Below are 14,551 nucleotides of genomic sequence, written 5' to 3'. Positions count from 1 at the left end.
ACTCTCACTGGGTTACAGTCCATCATACACTGACTCTCACTTGGTTACAGTCCCCCACACACTGATTCTCACTGGGTTACATACCCATATACACTGACTCTCATTGGGTTTCGGTCCCCCACACACTGACTCTCACTGGGTTACAGACCCACACACACCGACTCTCACTGGGTTACAGACCCACACACACTGGCTCTCACTGGGTTACAGTCCCCCTCACACACTGACTCTCACTGGGTTTCAATACCACACACATTGACTCTCACTGGGTTACAGACCCACACACTCTGACCCTCACTGGGTTACAGTCCCCACACACTGACTTTCACTGGGTTACAGTCCCCCCACACACTGACTCTCACTGGGTTTCAGTCCAACACACACTGACTTTCACTGGGTTACAGACCCACACACACCAACTCTTACTGGGTTACAGACCCACACACACTGACTCTCACTGGGTTACTGTCCCCCACACACTGACTCTCACTGAGTTACAGACCCACACACACTGACTCTCACTGGGTTACAGTCCCCCACACACTGACTCTCACTGGGTTTCAATACCACACACATTGACTCTCACTGGGTTACAGACCCACACACTCTGACCCTCACTGGGTTACAGTCCCCACACGCTGACTTTCACTGGGTTACAGTCCCACACACACTGACTCTCACTGGGTTTCAGTCCCACACACACTGACTTTCACTGGGTTACACACCACACACTCTAACCCTCGCTGGGTTACAGACCCATTCACACTGACTCTCACTGGGTTACAGTCCCCACTCACTGACTCTCACTGGGTTACAGACCCACACACACCGACTCTCACTGGGTTACAGACCCACACACACTGACCCTCACTGGGTTTCAATCCCACACACACTGACTCTCACTGGGTTACAGACCCACACACCCTGACTCTCACTGGGTTACAAACCCACACACACTGACCCTCACTGGGTTTCAATCCCACACACACTGACTCTCACTGGGTTACAGACCCATACGCACTGACTCTCACTGGGTTACCGACCCACACACACTGACTCTCACTGGGTTACAGACCCACACACACTGACTCTCACTGGGTTACAGACCCACACACTGATTCTCACTGGGTTACAGACCCACACACACTGACTCTCACTGGGTTACAGTCCCACACACACTGACTCTCACTGGGATATAGTCCCAGACACACTGATGGTCACTGGGGTATAAGTTAAGAGTATGGGTCTGAAGTTATATATAGGTCAGACCAGGTAGGGGGAATCAATTTCCTTCCCTAAAGAACCTATGAACCAGATTTTCCTTTACAACAGTCAATGGTGAGTACATGGTCATCATGACACTAGCATTTTGTTCCAACTTTCAAAAAGAATTCAATTCCAATTTAACACAACTTTAATTTGAACGCATGTCCCTAAGACCCAATTGCCTGTTGCTCTTGTTACCAGTCCAGTAATAATATCACTAGTTGAGAGTGTATTGCTGGAAAAACACAGCAGGTCATCCAAAGGGCAGGAAAACTAATGTTTTAGGCTGGAGCCCAATATCACTATGTCATTGCTTCCATTAGATGTTAGTTTACATGATTATTCACCTGTTCCTCAGCATGTCTGTTTGCTTCATTGTTCATTGAAGACTCTGTAATCCTTTAGCAAGGGGCAGTCAGGTTGTCCCAGCTGTGACTTCAACCCCCCCTCCCACCAAAGCAAATTCAATGATCATTGATTCGCCTGCTGGTTCCAACAACTGGTTGTGTGTTATTGGCTACTCAATCTGCAGGAGCAAGTGAATGGTTGACGTGTCGATGATGCCCTCCAGCGCATCTCCTCCACTTCCCGCACCTCCACCCTTGAACCCCACCTCTCCAACACAACACGGACAGAAACCCCCTGGTCCTCACCTTCCACCCCACCAACCTCTGTATACACCGCATCATCCTCCACCACTTCCCCCATCTACAAACGGAACCCACCACCAGAAGTATAGTTCCCTCCCCAGCCCTATCATAGTTACAGAGGGACCATTCCCTCTGTGACTCCCTCGTCAGATCCACACCCCCCCCCCCCCCCCCCTCACCAGCCCACACCCCACTCTCGGCACCTTACCCTGCCACTGCAGGAAGTGCAAAACCTGCCCCCACACCTCCCCCTCACCTCCATCCAAGGCCCCAAATGATCCTTCCACATCTGACAGAAATTTACCTGTACTTCCACCAATGTCATCTACTGTATCTGTGGCATCCGATCTGGTATCCTCTGCATTGGGGAGACAGGACACCAACTTGCGGATCATTTCAGAGAACATCTCTGGGACAGCCGCACCACCAACCCCACTGCCCTGTGGCTGAACACTCTAACTCCCCCTCCCACTCCGTCAAGGACATGCAGGTCCTGGGCCTCCTTCACCACCAAGCCCTTACCAACCAATGCCTGGAGGAAGAAAGCCTCATATTCTGCCCTGAGACCCTGCAACCACACGGGATCAATGTGGATTTCACCAGTTTCCTCATTTCCCTCCCCCCCCCTCGCTTTATGCCAATCCCAAGCCTTCCACTTGGCACCACCCACTTGGCCTGTCCATCACCTTTCCCATCTATTCGCTCCAACCTATCACATTCTCAGCTACATCCACACAACCCCACTCCCTCCCATTTATCTCTCAGCGCTCCCCCCCCACCCCATTTCCTGGCTCACAAGCCTCATTCCTGATGAGGGCCTTATGCCAGAAACGTTGATTCTCCTGCTCCTCAGATGCAGCCTGACCTGCTGTGTTTACTCAGTCTGCAGCCTTAACAGTGTCAAGGCAATTCATCAGCTGCTGAGTGCTTTGAACTGTCCTGAAAATGTGGAGGGTAGTACACCGATGCAAGTAACATTGGTGTCATTTAATTCCCAGCTAATGACCATTTCCAATAAGAGAATCTAAACATCGCTCCTTGACAGTCAATGGCATTGCCATCACTGAAGCCCCATTATCAACATCTGTGGGTTATCATTGATCTGAAACTGATCTGGAACTAGTCACACTGTCCCTGCAGCAAATAGCTCACCTCCTGACTCCCCAAAATTTGTTCACTCTCTCAAGGCACTAGTCAAGAGGGTGATGGGATACACAGCACTTGCCTGGATGAGTTCAGCTCCAACAACACTGAAGAAGCTTGACACCATTGAAGACAAAGCAGTTGGTTTGGTTGGAATCACATCTCCATTCTGTCCACCAGCAATGCTCAGGAACAGCAATATGTATGATCTACAAGATGCACTGTAGGAATTCACCAAGACTTCTTAAACAGCACCTCAGATAGCAAAGGTCATGACCGCCTCCATCTAGAAGGACAAGGGCAGCAGATACATGGGAACACCACCACCTCCAGGTCACTCGCCATCCTGACTGGGAAATATATCACCATTCCTTCAATGTCGCTGGTTCAAAATCCAGAATTCCCTCCCTAATGGCATTGTGGGTCAACCTTACAGCACTTGGACTACAGCAGTTTGAGAAGGCAGCTCACCCCCACCTTCTCAAGGGCAACTAGTAATGGGCAAAGAAAGCTGGCTCAGCCAGTGACACACACCCCATGAAGGAAAGAAATTCAAAAGCGATCACCATGTGGATTAGAAGCTCCAAAAAGGCAATGAGAGTTGATTCCTAGAAACATTTCCGAACTAATTTCTTAAACTGATTAAAAAAATTAGGGGGTTTTCCAAATGAATGAGGAATGTTTAATTTTAGACAGTGATGAATTTGCTTCCCTCTTTTGAATCAGCATCTGAGAAAATATTAGAATCAGCCTCGAAGTCAATCTCGGTCTTTCCATCTTCAGTATCGGTCTCAGTATTGGTCCTTGTGAATGTCTCTCAGTCTTTGTGAATTCCACAGTCATAAACGAACCGAAAGAAGTCAGTCTTTCAGCTCATCAAAACCATGATAGTTCTTTGTAAAGCAATTAATCAGTTCCATTTCCCCTATGCTACCCATGTAGCTAACATTGTCCTTCAAGTGCCCATCCAATTCCTTTCTGAAGTCATTCATTTTCTATTTCATCACCCTCATAGGCAATGAGTTCCATTTCCATCTGTTGTGTAAATAAAAATCTTCCTCACCTCCCCTCTGAAACCTTTGCCCCAAACCTTAAATCTGTGTTTCCAAATCAGGATGGTGAGTGCCTTGATGAGGAACTTGTAGGTGGTTGTGCTCCCATCTTTCTGTTGCCCTTGTCCTTTGAGATTGAAGTGGTTGTGGGTTTGAAAGATGCTGTCTAAAGATCTTTGTCCAATCGAGTAATGGGAACAGTTTTGCTGAATGGCATCTCAATCTATCATTATCTTGTAGACCTTAATAAAAGCTCCCTTCAATCTCCTTGTCTCAGACTCCCTGAGAAGCTATCTCTCAATCCCTGTCAATATATCCAGCCAACTGTGTGTTAGAACATAGAACATAGAACATAGAAGAATACAGCGCAGTACAGGCCCTTGGGCCCTCGATGTTGCGCCGATCCAAGCCCACCTAAACTACACTAACCCACTATCCTCCATATACCTATCCAATGCCCTCTTAAATGCCCATAAAGATGGAGAGTCCACCACTGTTACTGGCAGGGCATTCCATGAACTAACGACTCGCTGAGTGTTCACAGTTAACATCAGGTCACTTTCAGAGAGTATGCTAACTTCAAAATTTGGGAGAAGATTTGTAGCTCGGGTGCTCATTATTGTGGTTCTGTTCGCCGAGCTGGGAATTTGTGTTGCAGATGTTTCGCCCCCTGTCTAGGTGACATCCTCAGTGCTTGGGAGCCTCCTGTGAAGCGCTTCTGTGATGTTTATAGTGATCACTATAAATGCCGGAGGAAACATCACAGAAGCGCTTCACAGGAGGCTCCCAAGCACTGAGGATGTCACCTAGACATGGGGACGAAACGTCTGCAACACAAATTCCCAGCTCGGCAAACAGAACCACAACAGTATGCTAACTGCGGCTTTCACTAATTTTACAGACCAGTGTGTGTCATTCCAATTAGAGTTATGAACTCTGATGTAATTCATTGACGTAAAATCTAATATCAGATAGCAAGCAGCTTATTTCTCTCCCTAGTAAGCACTTTGAAAATTGGGTTGATTGTTAATCCCAGTTCTTACCTAAAAGCTATTGCTAGTATGAGGTTTGGCTCGGTAAATAGCCTGGAGGTTATAGGTTCAAACCCCACTTTAGTGAGTGAATTGCTGAATCTCTAACATTGAATGACTACCTTTCAACTGATACATTAAAATGTCTGCTCCACCAAGTGGGCATTAAAGATCCTGTAGCAGAATGTTAAAAGCAGGAGAATTCTTCCAGTTTGAGGGCCAATACTTATTGTTCAAATAAAATGGCAATTTAAAAAATGCATTTATATCATACTTGTCACAGCCTCACGATGTCACTGCATTATAAACCTTTTTCAGAGGGGGCAGTATGGTGTCTCACTGATTGGCGCTGCAGTCTCACAGTACTAGTTCAATTCTACCCTCGGGCAACTGTCTGTGTGGAGTTTACAGATTCTCCCCAAGTTTCCTCTGGGTGATCCAGTTTCCTCGCACAGTCCAAAGATGAGCAGGTTAGTGGATTGTGCAGGCTATGTGGGGTCTGGTGGGATCCTTTTCAGCGGGTCAGTGTGGACTTGATGGGTTGAATGGCCTGCTTCCACACTGTAGAGATTTTCTGATTATATTGAAGAAACCAATGTTGTAATATAAAAACACAGCAACTATGTTGGAAGTTTTACAGTCAGTGGTAATGTCACTGGGCTAGTAATTTAGATATGACCTCATTCCTGATGAAGGGCTCCTGCCCGAAACATCGATTTTCCTGCTCCTCGGATGCTGCCTGACCTGCTGTGCTTTTCCAACACCACTCTAATCTTGACTCTGATCTCCAGCATCTGCAGTTCTCACTTTCCCCTAGTAATTTAGATATGTAAGCTGCGGGGATATGAATTCAAAACCCACAACTACTGCACTTGGTGGAATTTAATTGCAATTAATGAAAAAATATGGAACATAAAACTAGTTTCACTAATGATCCTATCAGTGATTATTGTAAAAACCTATCTGGTTCAGTCAAGTCCTTTAGGCCTGGTTTACCAAACCACTCGGTTCAATGGTAGCAACAGACGATAACAAGCAATTGCCAGCGATACCGGTATCCCTTCGAATAATAACTACCTTGGCGGCACGGTGGCACAGTGGTTAGCACTGCTGCCTCACAGCGCCAGAGACCCGGGTTCAATTCCTGCCTCAGGCGACTGTGTGGAGTTTGCATGTTCTCCCCGTGTCTGCGTGGGTTTCCTCCGGGTGCTCTGGTTTCCTCCCACAGTCCAAAGCTGTGCAGGTCAGGTGAATTGGCCATGCTAAATTGCCCGTAGTGTTAGGTAAAAAGGGGTACATGTAGGGGTATGGGTGGGTTGCGCTTCGGCGGGTCGGTGTGGACTTGTTGGGCCGAAGGACCTGTTTCCACACTGTAAGTAATCTAAATCTAAAAGTGTGTACAGAGCAAGCTCCCGCTTAAAAAAGACAAGTGATAATGGTCTAATAATCTGTTTATAGTGACAGATAACTATCTAGGAAAAAGGAGAGAACTCATCCACTCTTCTTAAATCTATCCCTTGGGATCTTTCTAAGGTCCCAGTTTAATATTTTGGATGACATGGTGGCTCGGTGGTTAGCACTGCTGCCTCACAGCACCAGGGACCCAGGTTCAATTCCCACCTTGGGCGATTGTCTGCGTGGAGTTTATATATTCTCCCCATGTCTGCATGGGTTTCCTCTGGGTGCTCTGGTTTCCTCCCAGAATCCAAAGATGTGCAGATCAGGTAAATTGGCCATACTAAATTGCCCATGATGTTAGGTGCAATAGTCAGGGATAAATATTGGATAGGGGAAATGGGTCTGGGTGGGTTACTCTTCAGGAGGATTGGTGTGGACTTGTTGGGCCGAAGGGCCTGTTTCCATACTGCAGGAAATCTAATCTAATATATCATCTGAAAGACCTTCAGCAGTGCAACACTTCTTCAGTAAACTCAAAGGGATGTTTTCTTCCACTTTTTCACTCTGACTAGATTTGCAACAAATGGCAAGTTTGCACAACTCCAATATGGATCGTAACATTAAGGGCGTCACCATAAACAGATACGGCAGTTTCTGGGGTGCAGGAATTGTGGGTAATATAGTCACCATTCTCAGAGACATTGAATATCTTGTTGTAGAAAGTTGGCGATGTGCACACATGTCTCTTGCATATAGCTCATGACAGTGTCCTCGGAGGGCATTGCTGTAACAGGCAAGCAATAAAAGGAGGAGAAAGTGAGGGCTGCAGATGCTGGAGATCAGAGCTGGAAATGTGTTGCTGGAAAAGCGCAGCAGGTCAGGCAGCATCCAAGGAACAGGAGAATCGACGTTTCGGGCATAAGCCCTGACCTGCTGCGCTTTTCCAGCAACACAATTCCAAGCAATAAAAGGAGTATATTGAGGGAGACTGTGGGATGGCATGTCATTTGATGAAATCTTCCAGAATATGTTTGAGTCAGCATTAACAATACTAGCCCAACCTTCCATCTGAAGATTGTAAAGTATGTTGGTGTTACCGTATTGCATTTCCTGAACTCAGTTGAAAAGTGTGGTGCTGGAAAAACACAGCCGATCAGGCAGCATCCGAGGAGCAGGAGAGTCGATGTTTCGAGCATTAACTCTTCATCAGGAATGTGGGAATGGCCCAAGGGGGCTGACAGATAAATGGGAGGTGGGCTGGGGGGGAACATAGGTGGGAATGTGATAGGTGGATGAAGTTGAGGGTAAAGGTGATATGTTGGAGAGGAGGGTGTAGCGGATAGGTGGGAAGGAAGATGGACAGGTAGGACTGTTCAAGAGGGTAGTGCCAAGTTGGAAGGTTGGATCCAGGATAAGATGGGGGGAGGGGAAATGGGGAGACAGGTGAAATCCACATTGATCCCCTGTGGTTGGAGGGTCCCAAGGTGGAAGATGAAGCGTTCCTCCACCAGCCGTCGGGTGGATAGAGTTTGTCAGTGGAGGAGGTCCAGGACTTGCATGTTTTTGGCAGAGTGGGAGGGGGAGTTAAAGCCAACTTTCGGAATGTTTCAGAGAAAATCCCTGAGACACACACACCAAACAATCCCACTGCCCTACGGCCGAACAATTTAACTCATCCCTTGTGGTCAATTTTAAGATGTAAAACAAGCAACTAAACCAATATTGCCTGGTTTTCACTGACATTTGCTGGTTTACTTCCTCTATTAGCTCACAGGGGAATTCAACACAAACAAGAAATGAGAACCAGCATCAGGATGTTAAAGCAAAAACTCACGTGGCACCAATGGTGATTTTACTTATATTTACTTATATTTTGTTACCAACAGTAACAACATGCACTTATATAGCACCTTTAACATAGTAACACATCGCAAGGTACTTCATAGCAATGTTATCAAACACAATTTTAGGAACCAGCCAGTAAGGAAGTGTTAGGACAGGAGACCAAAAAGGGCAAGTATTAAATAGCAGCTTAGAGGAAAGAAGCAGAGAGGTTTTAGGAAGCAACTCGATAATCACCAACAGTGGGATCATGAGTGTCCACTTGGGTTTGAAGTAGTGCAGAGATCTCAGAGACATTGAATATTTTGGTGTCGACAGTTGGCAATGTGCACACTTGTCTCTTACACATAGCTCGTGACAGTGGCCTCAGGGGGCATTGCTGCAGCTCCACATCAGACCCTACAAACCTGATGGGATCAGTGCAGCATTATCAGAGGCAGCTAGGGGTTAAATCCTCAGTTAGAACATAAAAGAGACTCCAACGTTTGTTTGAGGAGTCCTTTTGTGAAACTGGACCATTCTAACCTCAGCCATCAGTGACTGTTATAATCCTGGGCATGTAGTGATTGTAGCGAGGTCAGACAAGTGGACCTCATAGAATATGAATTCCCTGATTTGGACCGTTAACCTGGTCCAATCAGGGAGTCCTGGCTGACAGGTATAAACAGTTCTGTTCACTCTAGGAGCTGGCTCTGGTCTCACTGGATCAGTAACATATAGCAGGCACATGTAAATAAAGGGTGGCTGGGTGATGAGATACTGGCCTTTGCAGAACTATTTCAGGACAGTATCAACAATCTTAGCCATAAATATCAAGAAATTAAAATGTGGAAATTGAAAAGACACAGATAAGCAAATGGAGAGTGCAGGAGGGTATGCCAGGAGCAACACCAGGGATACCTGAAAATCAACCTGGTGAAGTTACCAAACAGGACTACTTACACACCAAACAGCAGAAGCAGCAAGTGATAGACTGAGCTAAACAAACCACAACCAATGGCTCAGTCTAAGTTCTTCTGTCCTGCCACATCCCGTGAATGGTGGTGGGCAATTAAACAACTCACTGGAGGAGGAGAAAGCTCCACAAATATCCCCATCGTCAATGATGGAAGAGCCCAGCACATCAGTGCAAAAGATAAGGCTGAAACTTTTGCAGCAATCTTCAGCCAGAAGTGCCGAGTAGATCATCCATCTTTGCCTCCTCCAGTGATCCCTAGCATCACAGATATCAATCTTCAGCCAATTCGATTGACTCCATTTGATGTCAGGAAATGGTTAGAGACAATGTATAAAGCAACGACTATGGGCCTTGACAACTTGCCGGCAATAGTACTGAAGACTTGTACTTCAGAACTGACCAAGAAGAGGAGAGGGGATAGAAGAGAACATGGGATCGCTAACAGAGTAGAAAGGCAAGATTAGGTATATTGAAAGAGGAAGAAAAGGAGGGGGAGGAGGGAGGAAGGAGGAAGAGGAGATGGTTATGGGGAAGGGCAAGTGGAAGAAGCTTTGTTTCCTTTTGTTTGTAAAAATATGCTTTATTCACAAATTATTTCCAAGAATGTTTATAGACAGTACAAATCAGACATTACAGAAAACAAAATAAACATATCACTTTTCTCATTTAAGCATTACATCCCTAGATGTCTCCTTTCAAATGGGAAATCTGAACATTTATTAAATATGACTAAAATCTATTTACATTCTAATACAAGCCATGGGAGGTCGTGTACATTAACAGACCGTGAAGATACATATCCTGGCAGAAAGATCTAAGCCAATCTCCCTGTGCCTTGCTAGCTGCTGTCCCAGGTGACAGTGTGTTCCTCGGTCATAGCCTTGTCATCGCAAGACTTGGTTTCTGGACAGACAACCCAACCAGGGCCAGAAGCTGGGTCCCTGAGTCCTGTGTGGATCCATGCCACTGCAAAGTGCTATGCACTCAGTGGGTGAGTGGGAGTCACTCTGAATGCTGTTCCTCTGGAACCTCCCTCTGATCTCCCAGCCAGATTGGTTGGCCAGGCACCTGTTTTGTTATTATGGCTCCTACTCTGCCTGGTAATACAATTCACCCAACTGGAAGGCCACTTGTGTCTGCAGCTGGAGAGTTGACCCTTCCACAGGCTCCCACTAACTTGCTTTTTTGAGGCTTCTGCATTGATTTGATTTATATAGTGACAGAGTTCAGGATAAGAGTGGAGAGGAGTCAGAAGTAAGGTGAGCAGCTGGGATACAACAGAGGCAAGTGTGAGTTAGGGATCAGATGCAAAGAATAGCCTTGGATATTTTAATGTGTTTAATTAATTCAAACTTCAATGAATGAGTTCCATTCCTGCTGCATTAAACTGGATACTCATGCTGTAAGGGTGAACATAGAACCTCTGACTTCAGTGAATGTGTATGGGATAAACCAAGGTCTAGATTAGAGTGATGCTAGAAAAGCTCAGCAGGTTAGTCAGCATCTGAGGAGCAGGAAAATCAACGTTTTGATTCCTGAGGAAGGGCTTTTGCCCAAAATGTCGATTTTCCTGCTCCTTGGATGCTGCCTGACCTGCTATGCTTTTCCAGCACCACTCTAATCTAGACTCTGATCTCCAGCATCTGCAGTCCTCCTTTCGCCTGTGGGATAAACCAAGGTGATTAATCAGCTCCTTCTGCACTGTCTGGGGTAACCTCTGAAAGCCTGGGTAATGACACAAACTTGATATATTTCATCTCTGGTGTACAGGGAATGTGTACCACATCTACGTCAGATATTTTGGTAGAAGTTCTTTTTTTCTAACAAATCGAGGTGGTTAAAGGTTCATTGAGCTTCAGTCACGCAGAGAGACAAACCTCCTCCCAATGTAGCGTCCAACCAAGTCTAAAATAATTTCAGGGTGTTTGATTATTATTGGCAGGTTTATCTCATGTGATGATTCCATGTGAAAAGGATTCTGTTCTGTGAGAAACAAAGCTCACACACTTCAATAATTGCAGACCGAGACAAAATCTGAATCAGTAGTGTTCTTTATTTTACTCTTGCAAGTGGGTGTGATGTCCAGAGACATATACACCCCAAATTCAATTAATACACAACATTTATATAATTTGGTTTCTTTTGTTTTGCATTGCTCCTCCCCTGTTTACATCCTCCACTTCCCTAAGACCGGCACCCATTACTCCTGTTTATCTCTTGCCTTATCCGGCCTTGTCTGTGACAAAATGCTTATTTCTGGCCTCACAAGGCCGTTTGACCTCATCCCGCTGTAGGTCATTGTTAGGCATATTCTTTCTTCACCATTATCTACTCCCTCCATCTGTGCCTTCCCCTACCATACTGATCCTTATGACCCTTTTAATTGGGGTTTGTTCCTGTGTCTCTGTAAAAGTAGGGAAACAGATGTTTATACCTACTGTTTGTACAGGTGTATCTAGCTTAACTCCCTCCCCTCACAGCATCTTATCTATTCGCCTGTAATATCTACCATTGTTTTGCAGTCACGTTTCATTCTGGCATACAATTTTAGCTAATACAGAAACAATTATGTATTTCCTCCACATAGTTTCCATTCTTGTTGACTCAGCTCTTGGCTAAAACAATTACACACTGGTGTGAGTTCATTTACTTTCTATAAGTAAATGGTTTTGCAGAAGTAACACTATTTTTCCCACATCCCACATGTTCCAATCCCAAAGTGAGCTTTGTAAGTTTCATTCAGCTCCCCCGGGTACTATTTTCAATGCAGTTTGAAGAAAGGTTTGAATTGTGATTGCCCTCCTCACATCCTTGAGAGGTTCATGTCACTTGACAGAAAGTTGAATATTATTGAAACAGGATAGGGGAGGGGCAAGAAAAAAAGTAGTGAGGAGGAGAAAGCAAGGAGGGATGGAGGGGCAAGGTAGAGTAGTTGTGGAGTGAAATAACTCCACAGAGGTCAGTATCCTATCACCAAGTCACCCTTTATTTACACATGATGCGGAGATGCCGGTGTTGGACTGGGCTGTACAACGTTAAAAATCACACAACACCAGGTTATAGACCAACAGGTTTAATTGGAAGCACACTAGCTTTCGGAGCGACGGTCCTTCATCAGGTGATTGTGGAGGGCTCGATCGTAACACAGAATTTATAGCAAAAATTTCAGTGTGATGTAACTGAAATTATACATTGAAGAATTGATTGTCTGTTAAGCCTTTCATCTGTTAGAATACAGTGATAGTTTCATTTCTTTCATGTGTAAATCACAAAACCCTTTTTTTTAAAAGTTGCATTCTCGGGTTAGCTGTTAACAATGGTGATAGCTAGACAATGTGTTGAAGGTGTTAGCCCCCTGTGTTCTCTGTCTATGACCTGATGTTTAGATTGATTCCAATCTAAAAAGTGAAATAACAGAGTTTTACATAAATTCATGCAGTTTTTGAGCTCAGAGTTCAACATGAATCTATGTGGTTTTTGAGCAAAGTGCAATGTAACTTTGTACCAAAAAAATTCACCCCACACAATATATATGTGTGCATGTGGGTCTTTGTCTGTCTGTGTGTGTGTCTGTCTGGGTGGGGGTTGTGAGTGTGAGAAAGTGTGTGCGTGTGTGTGTGTGTGTGTGTAGTGAGTGCAGAGTGTCTTAAGTCTGTGAGGGGGTGTATGTGTGGGATTCTGGGTGTCTAAAAGGGTGTGTGTGGGTGTCTGTGTGCACGTCTGTGTGTATCTGTGTCCGTGTGCATGTGAGAGTGTGTGTGTGTGTGTGTAGGAATATCTGTGTGTGTGTGGGTAGTGCAATGGTGATCACCTGTAATGTGACATGAACCCAAGGTCCCGGTTGAGGCCCTCCCTATGGGTACCGAACTTAGCTATCAGTCTCTGCTCGGCCACTTTCCTCTGCTGCCTGTCCCGAAGTCCGCCTTGGAAGATGGTCACCCGAAGGTCCGAGGCTGAATGTCCTGGACCACTGAAGTTTTCCCCAACTGGGAGGGAACCCTCCTGTCTGTTGATTGTTGTGCGGTGCCCATTCATCTGTTGTCGTAGCCTTTGCTCAGTTTCCCCAATGTTCCATGCCTCTGGGCATCCCTGCCTACAATGTATAAGATAGACAATGTTGGCTGAGTCACATGAGTACCTGGCATGTACATGGTGGGAGGTGTTCCCACGCGTAATAGTGGTATCTATGTCCACAATATGACACGTTTTGCAGCGTCCACCGTGACAGGGTTGTATGGAGTTGTCCTGAGAGCTGGGCAGTTTGCTACGAACAATGATCTGTTTGAGGTTTGGCGGTTGTTTAAAGGCGAGTAGTGGAGGTGTGGGGAAAGTCTTGGTGAGGTGCTCATCTCCATTGATAATGTGTTGCAGGTCACGAAGAACATGGCGTAATTTTTCAGCCCCTGGAAAGTACTGAACAACGAAGGGTACCCTGTCAATTGCAGCCCGTGTCTGTCTCCTGAAGAGGTCATTACGGTTACTTGCTGTGGCACGTCGGAACTGGCGGTCAATGAGTTGAACATTGTACCCCATTCTTGTGAGGGCATCCTTGAGTACTTCCAGGTGTCCGTCACGTTCCTCCTCATCTGAGCAGATCCGGTGTATGCGTAGGGCTTGTCCATAGGGAATGGCTGTTTTAATATGTTTTGGGTGGAAGCTGGAGAAGTGTAGCATTGTGAGGTTGTCTGTGGGTTTGCGGTAGAGTGTGGTGCTGAGGTGTCCGTCCTTGATGGAGACGCACGTGTCCAAGAATGAGACAGACAGTCGAGAGTAGTCCATGGTGAGTTTGATGGTGGGATGAAAATTGTTGATGTCACTGTGTAGTTTTATCAGTGACTCCTCGCCATGGGTCCAGAGGAAGAAAATGTCATCAATGTACCTGGTGTACAATGTCAGTTGGAGATCCTGCATAGAGAAGAAATCTTGTTTGAACCTGTGCATAAAAATGTTGGCATATTGGGGTGCAAATTTGGTCCCCATGGCTGTTCCGTGTGTCTGGATGAAGAACTGGTTATCAAAGGTGAAGACGTTATGATCGAGGATAAAGCGGATGAGTTGTAGGATGGTGTTTGGAGACTGGCAGTTGTTGGTGTTGAGTACTGAGGCTGTTGCCGCGATGCCATCATTGTGGGGGATGCTGGTGTAGAGTGCGGAAACGTCCATTGTGATGAGGAATGTTCCTGGTTCGACTGGTCCGTGGGTGCTGAGTTT

The sequence above is a fragment of the Chiloscyllium plagiosum genome, unplaced genomic scaffold (assembly GCF_037043375.1).
Source record: "Chiloscyllium plagiosum isolate Xiang-an unplaced genomic scaffold, Cpla_swu_hap1 HiC_scaffold_29, whole genome shotgun sequence".
NCBI classification, from domain to species: domain Eukaryota; kingdom Metazoa; phylum Chordata; class Chondrichthyes; order Orectolobiformes; family Hemiscylliidae; genus Chiloscyllium; species Chiloscyllium plagiosum.
Note: the sequence above shows the minus strand (reverse complement) of the source record.